The sequence below is a fragment of the Botryllus schlosseri genome, chromosome 6 (genome assembly GCF_051294905.1).
Source record: "Botryllus schlosseri isolate E-star chromosome 6, Bs_hap1, whole genome shotgun sequence".
Lineage (NCBI taxonomy): Eukaryota > Metazoa > Chordata > Ascidiacea > Stolidobranchia > Styelidae > Botryllus > Botryllus schlosseri.
Window position 1 is genome coordinate 16,570,650 of NC_137241.1, and position 9,869 is coordinate 16,580,518.

Sequence of the window (9,869 nt, forward strand, 5' to 3'; positions counted from 1 at the left end):
TCGCTTGTACCGAAGCGCATAGAAAAAGTATCAACAGCGCAGCGTTTCTCTGTGGCGCGGTTGCACATTGCTATTGCCGCGACGTCAGCTGATCCCACTCTCGCCGCTCGGCCGCATCCTTGCTCTTGAGCTAGTCTCTCGTTTCGCCAGACAGCATTGTTGCGTCACACTGCCAATCTACTCGACAATGAATAATTTGGGGCTGATTGTGGGGGTTCCAGGGCCGCGAGCGGAACAAAATTTATATTTTCGTAATCAGTGCAGAGTCAGCTTTCGATTGATATCCGATTCATCAAATTTAATGCTCGGCAAGCCGGTCAAAAATCACCGTCAAATTGCCTGTAGCCAAATGGAAACTGTGACGTGATACAATTTCATTGAACCGTGCGATTTGCTTGTGTCGACACCATATAGGACACTATGGTGCCATTGTCTGTTGTTTTTACGGCGGCATATCTGATGTCAGACGAGTGCAACGAAAGCAGTGGCGACAAATAGCGATATCGGCAGAATTCGTCATATGCGTTGATCTAGCCAGTACGATTGGCAAATTTCTTCATCTTCAAGTCATATAAAATATGCCGAGTCAATGACTTGGGTCGAGTCATGCGTAATGACTCGAGTACAAGTCGAGTCAATCCAAATATTGACTCGAGTCGAGTCGAGTCATTTTCTCTTTTCAAGAAAATGACTCGAGTCAAGTCGAGTCACCAAAAATTCGTGACTCGAGTCTGACTCGAGTCGAGTCGTGACTCGAGTCATTACAACCCTGATCGAACCCCTATTGACAGAATCCTCAAATTTAAGTTACTGTCGCTATGGCGACCAATATCACTCGCGAATTCAATGTACCCGACTCGAAATCTTGGATTGCACGATACGTTGATTGATCACAGAGATTGGCAGACATGGCGACGCCCAAATGCAACGCAGTTTCCAAATACACATTGTCTTCCTGATCTACAGCACGAAATGAGCTGCCGTAGACGCCACATTCACTATTACAAACTCGATACAAACAACGTCATGGCCATACATGCTACGCTCTTGATTATAGTACCGGCGATATAATGTAGCCGTGTAGTATATATATAATATATATAGTATATATATAATATGTAACCTGTTACCGCCAAATACTTTGAGTATTGAGAAGTCGATCAGTATCTAAATTTTCGGAATCGTTACAGCTACATTCGATTAATATCGGTTATAACAAATTCCTAGCCATTTACGATGAATTGCGTTATCAATGGTGAGGCTTGGCCCGTCTGTGCCTTACCTCTCGTTTCGCGCGTTATCCTCGAACAAAAATATGCAAATTGTGTGGTATTGGGAGAAAAATGTTCAAAATCGTGTCATTCATGAACATCGATAGAAAATACCAATAGTAGCCTAATTGAAGGCTTTACAATTTTCGTTCACTCATACTGACGTTAGGTGAGGTACTGCTTCCTTCATTGCCTCCCCTGACCCGAAGTCATTAATGAATCACAGCTTGGAGTGGGGGGGGGGCATATATACTGCTGTTGTGACCATGTTTGGTTCCACCTACACTTGTGATCACTGATATTGGGTTCTCACATTTGAAAGAAGCATCACGACCCAGTAAACACAGTACAGACCAAAGATGTAGAAAGCCGAGCCCGATATAGTAGATATTAGATCTCGGCAGGTCGTAGAAAGGGGGATTTTGTGTCGACTCAATTCAATGTCTTTTCCATGTCCTTCGATAATGTAAATATTATGCAGATGCTACAGCCTTTAAACATGGTGAGTAGAATGTAGATCCTACATTAAAAGAACATCCTGATATAATAACCTGTTTTCTACCACTGGGCATAACCTGATCACGGCTGCGTACACACACACACACCACATTATCTACTACATATTAATCACATTTGCGGTAATTTAATTCAAAACGAATTGGCAAGTAAATAATGCCGGTGTAAAAAATGAAACGAACGAAATTACTTGTAGGGCCAAGTAGCAATGAATGAAACTATGAGAACAGTCAGTAATCAGAAGGTTTCATCGTCTGATGATGATAATCCCTCTGGCGTTTTCTTTTCAACACCCTGTAGAAATAAAATGAAAATGACGATTATTAGCCAAGACATTCGTACTGCGGAAATGGCAGAGGTAGCGAGTAACGAATGACTCCTACATTTTTTTCACCCATACTTACTAAAATGGATTTGATTCTGGACTATTTCCACTCAAGTTTTCAAGTTTTTATTATTATATTTTTTTTATTATATGACTAGAGAACTTACTTCAATCACCACCTCTACTTGATTATCAAGATCAACGATGACTACTTCAGCAATCTTTGAAAACAGCCACTAACACAAAAAGAATTCTCGACTAAAATTTCTTCACATTCTGTCAAAAATGATCAATTCAACAATCCAAATGAATCAGTTATTTGGCAGCTAGTTGGAGAGATATATACTCAAGTCTAGAAAGTGGAATGATACTCTGCCTGGAAAGCTGAAGACCTAACAATATTGTGTACAGAGAACGAAACATTTGAGTGGCGGCACTGGTATAGACATTAACAAATTATTAGAATTGACAGCAAGATAACCAGCAAGACATTAAAATGAGAATTAGTGCAGTTTCTTAGGCTGTAGTGATACTCAGCCAGTAATTGACCTAGCAGAGAGCAAAACGTTGTAAAAAAAGCGAGCGAAACCTCCGACAAATGATACGATAAAACATTAGAATCGACAGTCTTACTAGAAGCAGAATAACAATCATGAGGGGTTAGAGAACAGAAGCCCGGGAAGTGACCATCAGAAATTACTGCATACTGGCCGAACAAATCCATGACCACTAACAAATGGTCTTTTAATAGTCAATATTGATACCAAATGACACCACCCCTATTTCACCGCAACATTTAGCAAATACAGCGCTGGAGTCAACCTTATAAAGCGCTAACCAAACGCCCATTAGTTTTCCCACCTACTACTTCGCGCTTCGCGGATGGAAATACGCATTAAAGCGAATGGACGCGACTTGTCACACTCTTGCTATTTCTGCTCCCTTTTTCTCTTCCTTCCTCTTGAGGAGAGAAACAGTCGGCCGCGTTTCCGGATCGTGAATTCCCGGCTTAAGGGTGATTCTTCCTCCAATGGTCAGCACCTTGAAAATTGAGAACAATGTTGTTGCAAAATGCATGACAATTTGAAAGTTACATCATTCTAATTATTCCAGTTATGGCCGTGAATCGTTACAAGTGCGGTAACCATAAGAATTATTACTATACTTCAACTACAAATACAATCTATTGTATAAAATAATTACTAATTCTTTTACGTTGATCGAGTCCCAAATGGATGAAATATGTCAAAGAATTTGCTAAATTTTTTTGTATAATTTGACAGATTCCGAAATCTTCTCAAAGTGCACCTTTCAAAAATTTGATATCAAGACTCCCAACATTTTACAATTCGAAGTTAGATGGCTTAACCAATACAAGCGAACAGTTTGTATCGCAATTGACAATTATGTAGAGAACGCTGCGAGACATGTGAGTATACGAACCTACGTTCTCGTAACTAAAGTTTCCCATGCACGGCAACCAGCATGATTAGTAATACGAGCTGTTACAGAGAAAATGTGGCACATATGGTGAATCCCATGATACACTGTAAATGAGATAAAGCGCAATCGCCAAATCTGCCGCTTGTGGCAGCACAATATCGTGCTAAAGCGCCACGACCGGGAGTGACCTTTAGTGCTATTCTTAAACTTCCTCTTTTTCGGCCGTTTCTCGCTCTTTTGCGATGTGGTGTGATCGCGATGACAGGGAATCAGCATGCGGATTTTGAAGCTTTCTTGGCGAGTAACGGTATTGCATGGCAGCGCATCCAGAAATTGGAAGGTAAGTATATAAGTAATATAGCTTCAGCAATGTGCCCTGTTAACTAGCTAATCGAGACAGCTTGTGCAGTTATATTCAGTACATCTTGTGTGGAGTTGGTTGAATGCTGGTGCCAATTGTGATCTATTAGAATGGTTACTATGCAGCTTAGGTTATTTATTATTAGCGTGTACTTTCGATAAATGTCTAACGGACAGTATTGTTATTGGTTGTGCCCCTTTGTTGGGAGTTCATATCGGCTTACAAAACATTTGCTGAAACGTCAAGCCTGATTTGTACATGCAAGCTCTGTCAATTAATGTTATGTTCAAAATTATTTCATATCTCAGAGAATGACGTAGATTCGGATATTTTCACCAAGCTTCGTGATAAAGACCTTTGGCAAATGACGTACCAAATGACGTACCGTCTGGCGTCTGTTGAGACTGCAAGAAGTACGAGCTAATCAACTAAAACGCAAACTCACAAAAACGGTCCCATGCCGTTTGCTGGCTGCTGAACGACGCTTCCGCCTAATCGGTCCTCTAGTGCGGCATCAATACGATCAACAAGTTGCCGCCATCATCAACCACATTCCGACGGAGCCATGGCGCAGAGGTGGCTGGAATAGAACCACATAACGCTTGACAATAGAGAACGAGCTAGCGCAACGCGGGCTATCGCCCGAAGACGCCCACAATCGTCCACGCTGGAGGCGCTTAACAAGGGCCCCAAAATGATTATCTTAACGTTCTTTTGCCCTTTTATTTAATGGAAAGTCGATATATCTATATTGGGACCTGTCTTAGCCCAAAGAATTCCAGCTCCTGGAGTTCGTGCAGTATGTCGGTGTCGGTGACAAGAATAATCAATATGTATCCACCAAACTATCTGATTTTTTTCATAAATTCGAACAGTCTGCTGCAGCAGAAGACCTTTGTTAGCATTCCATTAGGTTTTACAATCGTTCGTTGGTCCATTCGCATTTGAAGTTGGCAATTCTACTTATGTTTTGTCATATAATGTTCAAGTAATCTGACATTGCTAATATTTCCGCAGTGTCGCTTATCTTTTCGTTATGCTAGATTGCTAGTTCCTACTTTTAGCTTGGCATCTAACTGTGAAGGCAGTCAATACTTTTGAATTTGCACCACCTCGTACTTATTGAAGTTCTAGTGCTGGCTTGTACAAGCAATCTAGTATGGAAAGTATCCCATGAACTTGATGGTTCGGTGTCCCTTATCTTTTGTCTATACTTGTTCCCACTTTGGCCATGACATCTAGATATCAGTAAGTAGTAAGTACTATAACTTATTTGCACCTCTGAAGTTCTACGTCTGGCATGACTTGACATGACATAATGGAAGTATTGTCAAATAGTTCAGTGCTGCTTAGCCCGTTAATTTACAAGTTTGTTCTTCAATCTTGGCCTCTATGCTATACATTCAGTTATATGTGCAAGATTTGTAAATTTCGTTGAATGTCTACAAGTGCATTTTTTTGATAACATGTTTTCTTGAAAGCATGCACATCAATTGTTTCGTTTATAGTAAAATGTTCATATATTGCTGGTCTCGAACAGGATAAGTCGTCGAGTACGCCAGATTATTTAGTAATCCATATCAAGCCGTAGCACAGCTCAGATAGCGCTTGAATCATGAAGCACTATATATATAGCACATAAATCTTAAATCACAATATACACAGCATCAAGCACATTTTATTGTGATATCTTTTTGAACATGAAACGTGATATCTTTTATGCTTTTAAAGACACTAAAATATTTACAGTGTAGTGAGTTCGAATTAGTGCTACAGTGACGTCACGAATTTTCACTTGTGACGTCACTGTTGATTGGCATGTATGGCTCTTTGGGAGATAAAATGGAAAAAAATAAAGTCAATATGGCTCTTCTGACAAAAAAGGTTCCCGACCACTGCTATAGGCCAAGGTGGGTGTCTGATTAAAAGACTACTCCAAGTCGTTTCTCCATCCTCCACCTTTTCATTATAACGCAATCTTGTGATGCATCGATTTGATCTATGATGCCGGACTCGCAGTCCCAAAACGTCGTTATTTCTATTTTGAAAACCGAACTTTAATTTTCAGAAATGAGCTGCCGATAGCATCCGGTTAATGTGGATTCTTGTAATAGTCACAGGTATTTAATTTTAGTCTCTGCGACCCCCGGAGTTAGGTAAAAGACGCCATAGGGGTCGCAACCCGAGGATGAGGAGCCCCCGCAATACATGAACAGGTTCCACTTCTAAAACTGCTTGCCCTTTCCGAACTTGCATTTCTTAACGTGAAATTGAATGCCTTGGAAATTTGTAATTGAATGGCAATTATTGCATTATATAGGCCTACACCCGAAGAGCTTCTATTGGAGGTACGGAACTTCAGTATACAATTGAATAGCATATTCATATTGAAATGAACCCCAATATTTTCGGCTGACACTCGTCAGGGGTAATCGTCAGCAAGTAGTAGAGAATCGGAAAGAACATTGCACGATTGTTGATATAAAATGTTCTTTCCAATTCTCTACAAGTTGCTGACGATTACCCCTGACGAGTGTCTGCCGAAAATATTCGGATTCATTTCTATATTCAATTATATAACCTGAGTTGCTAAATCAGGGGTCACCAACCTATAAGAGCTCTACATGGGTACTGATTATAATACGACGGACTACAATTTAATCTCGCCGTTTATCCGTGCTCAGTTAGATTTCTATACTTAGACATTCAGAGAACTGGGCAGGGTTTCCGCCCCTCACCAAGAATAGAAAACTTTCACTCACCGGGACTGACACCGGCGTCTCCGGGCTCAGTTACGTTTCCGCACTACGCGCCAATCCCCGCGTCGAGACTCCGAGGAATACTAACTATAGATTCCAAGTAATTCTGGCCAGTAAGTTAACATGATAGAGAATATGCCTTCATCTGCGTTAGTCGCTCGTCTCCATAGAGCAGGGGCGGGAAAATATTGCTACTTTATCAGCCTTTGATTGAGGCTCTTTAATGATTGCACTGCACAAGCGTTTCGCCATTTCGCTAGAGAGGTTTAACCTGATTATAAATTGATGCATTTCCGTCGCGAATTCACAATATACGTATCGTTTTCGTGCCCTTTCTTTCATTATGGTTTACACCAGACTCGTAAAATTTAAGGGAAGCTGGCACTACGAAATGGATAGAGAACTTTGCAATTAAATTATCGAATGGAGTTCACCAGCAACAATGGTGCCAGGTCATCAATCAATGATAAATCATTGTGTTCAATTATAGAGATCTCTATAGTTCAACAATGAACTTGATAATTAATCAGTCAGCTCAAGGTCACAATGATTTGTGGCCTAGCACGGTGAATACGGCTCGTCTATTTGTATTGTAAGTAGGGTTACCATACGTCCTCTTTTAAGAGGATTTGTCCTCTTTTTTGACTTTTTTGAAAGTGTCCTCGGAGGACGCCCTTTTGTCCTCTTTTTTGAGATTTTGTCCTCTTTTTTGAAAATTTAGGTCATATTTAGAGCAAAATGCGAGTGATATGCCGTAAATTAGCAGCACAGCAGTGACTCTCAAACGGTATTTTGAGCTCCGAGCGAAAAGTTGTTTTATTTAGTCAACTGATCACAAAGTGGGAAAAATTCACCGACTTTTGAGAATTCTTCTCCGGTTTTGCAAGTCTCAAATTTCTGAAAAAGTGTCCTCTTTTTAGATTTCCAAAATATGGTAAGCCTAATTGTAAGGCTAGCAATAACTGCAGAGTTTGGCCAAGAAAATGTCATCGAGCGATAATTGAAAGAAAAGAAAGTATGTGAACAGGAAAATAGAACTTGAAACGTCATTACGAAACCAAACACCAAACCTTTGCCGCGAGTTACCCAACGAAGACAGATTTACGGAGTAAATTTCATTCGATAGCCTACATTTCATTGTGACGTAATACATTAATATTTTTGAATTTTTCTGTTGTGGCTCTTTTAAAGCCAAGATTTTTGATATGCGGCTCGCGCATAAGCCGGTCCCGCCCACCCCTGTTATAGAGGATTCGATTTCAGAGGATTTGAATTAAGGAGGCTACGAGGGTCATTTCCAGAGGTGGTCAGTGACAAAGTACTTCTACTTTTCGAAGTACCTCAAGTAGATTTTGCCAACCTGGACTACTTCCTCACTCAAGTAATTATGATTGTAGACTACTTTTACTTCTACACGACAGTTTTCTAGGCAAAACTACGCCAAGGAGAATACATACTTTTTTCTACTTGTAAATCGCTATTTCTACTTCTACTTTTTCAATTCAATTCAATTTGTTTTTATAACAATTTCATCATTTTGACACACCACAAGACTGTGACACAATGAAAATATAGGAAGTTGTCGAAAGGCTATAGCCTATCTTCAAAATCGGACACCCACCTGGCCTAGACGATGTAAAAAGGAGGCATGCACAATTGCATAATTGCACATTGCACATGCACATTGCACACTGAATGAAAAGTAAAAGAAGGTAATATAAAAGGACAGGCGAAGAAAAGAGGTGGTATGTGTCGGATGGCGATCGAGATCGACATGTCAGGTCGTGGTCCGGTAAACTTGAGGGCTGACTAGTATTGATTCAGTAGAAATTGTTTGTATTTCGACTTGAATGGGAGCACACTCGACAACTGTCGGATAGCCGGCGAGATTATATGTTCCACACTGCAGGTCCGGCATATAATAACCAATGATTTGATAGAGCGATGATATTTCACGACAACCATATGGTAGTTGGAAGACGTGAACGCACGTGTGTTATAGGTAGGCTTATCATACGTCCTCTTTTAAGAGGATTTGTCCTCATTTTTGACTATTTTGAAAGTGTCCTCGGAGGACGCCCTTTTGTCCTCTTTTTTGAGATTTTGTCCTCTTTTTTGAAAATTTAGGTCAGATTCAGAGCAAATTGCGAGTGATATGCCGCAAATCAGCACAGAAGTGAAGCTCCGGCGGGTATTTCGGAGTGAAAAACGGTGAATTTAGCCCTGAGCGGAAAGATGACCTTTTTTTTAGTCAACCGATCACGAAGTGGGAAAAATTCACCGGTTTTTGCAAGTCTGAAGTTTCTGAAAAAGTGTCCTCTTTTTAGATTTCCAAAATATGGTAAGCCATAGTTGTAGGCTACTTTTGATACTGAGGTAAAAAGATGAAGTCATCGGAATTTTCGGGGATACTTGAGTAAAAATTCACGGCGGTATTTCTACATGAGTGCCGACGATGAATACGCTAACTTTGACCACATCTGATCATTTCATACATTACAGTACATTATCTTGCAGATATATGCACTATGCAGTCATCTTTATCCTGCGTTACGCAACAACGCGAAAGCTAGTAGCTTTGTCACATGTTCACCGTTACGCTAAAAAGCTAGATTCGTGTGTTGTCAGAACTAAAATGTAGGCTACGAGGGATGGTAGCATTGGTAGGTTAAGATGCAGATTTTATTAACACTTCATTTTCGAGGCTAAACATTGTCAACACACGTAATTCGATAGCATCGTAAGGGAAAGATACACACTACACAGCTATAGACCTACAGCTGAAAAAGAGGTTTCGAGTTTAGGGGCCCTGGCTATCAGGCTGAACTCGAGCATATAGCGCAAATGTTGCAGCGGTGGAATCTCACCGAGACTACTATGGCGCCCCGTAAAGAATACTCTTGAGAAAAGTACTACAACAAAAGACGTGGAGACATTTTGAGCACTAATTCGATTAGCGACATAGAAATCCACGTTACCCCATTTAACTGTTTGGGCACAGATAATTTGGAGCATAATGTGAGATGCAACAGGATATATTCTACCTGTATATCGATGGCCTTTGTCACGCTGAGCAAGGGTATATAATACATCGTAAAATATGCAATCATGTTAGTGGATTCATAAGTAATGCAGAAACGACAGCGGCTGATGAAACTAGACTACATCATGATTGTCGCAATAATGTAATGGAA

The 9,869-nt window shown here is 40.4% G+C and overlaps 2 long non-coding RNA genes across 2 annotated transcripts; one reads left to right on the forward strand and one right to left on the reverse strand.

Moving 5' to 3' along the window:
* Positions 1-1,894: 1,894 nt before the first annotated feature.
* LOC145441480 (uncharacterized) lies at positions 1,895-3,541 on the reverse strand. The gene is made up of 2 exons (XR_013915838.1): positions 2,974-3,541; positions 1,895-2,081 (listed from the first exon to the last, which is right to left on the reverse strand). It is a non-coding gene; the product is annotated as an uncharacterized LOC145441480 (long non-coding RNA).
* Positions 3,542-3,661: 120 nt separating this feature from the next.
* On the forward strand, positions 3,662-4,340 carry LOC145440150 (uncharacterized). The gene is made up of 2 exons (XR_013915442.1): positions 3,662-3,895; positions 4,225-4,340. It is a non-coding gene; the product is annotated as an uncharacterized LOC145440150 (long non-coding RNA).
* The last annotated feature ends 5,529 nt before the right edge of the window (positions 4,341-9,869 follow it).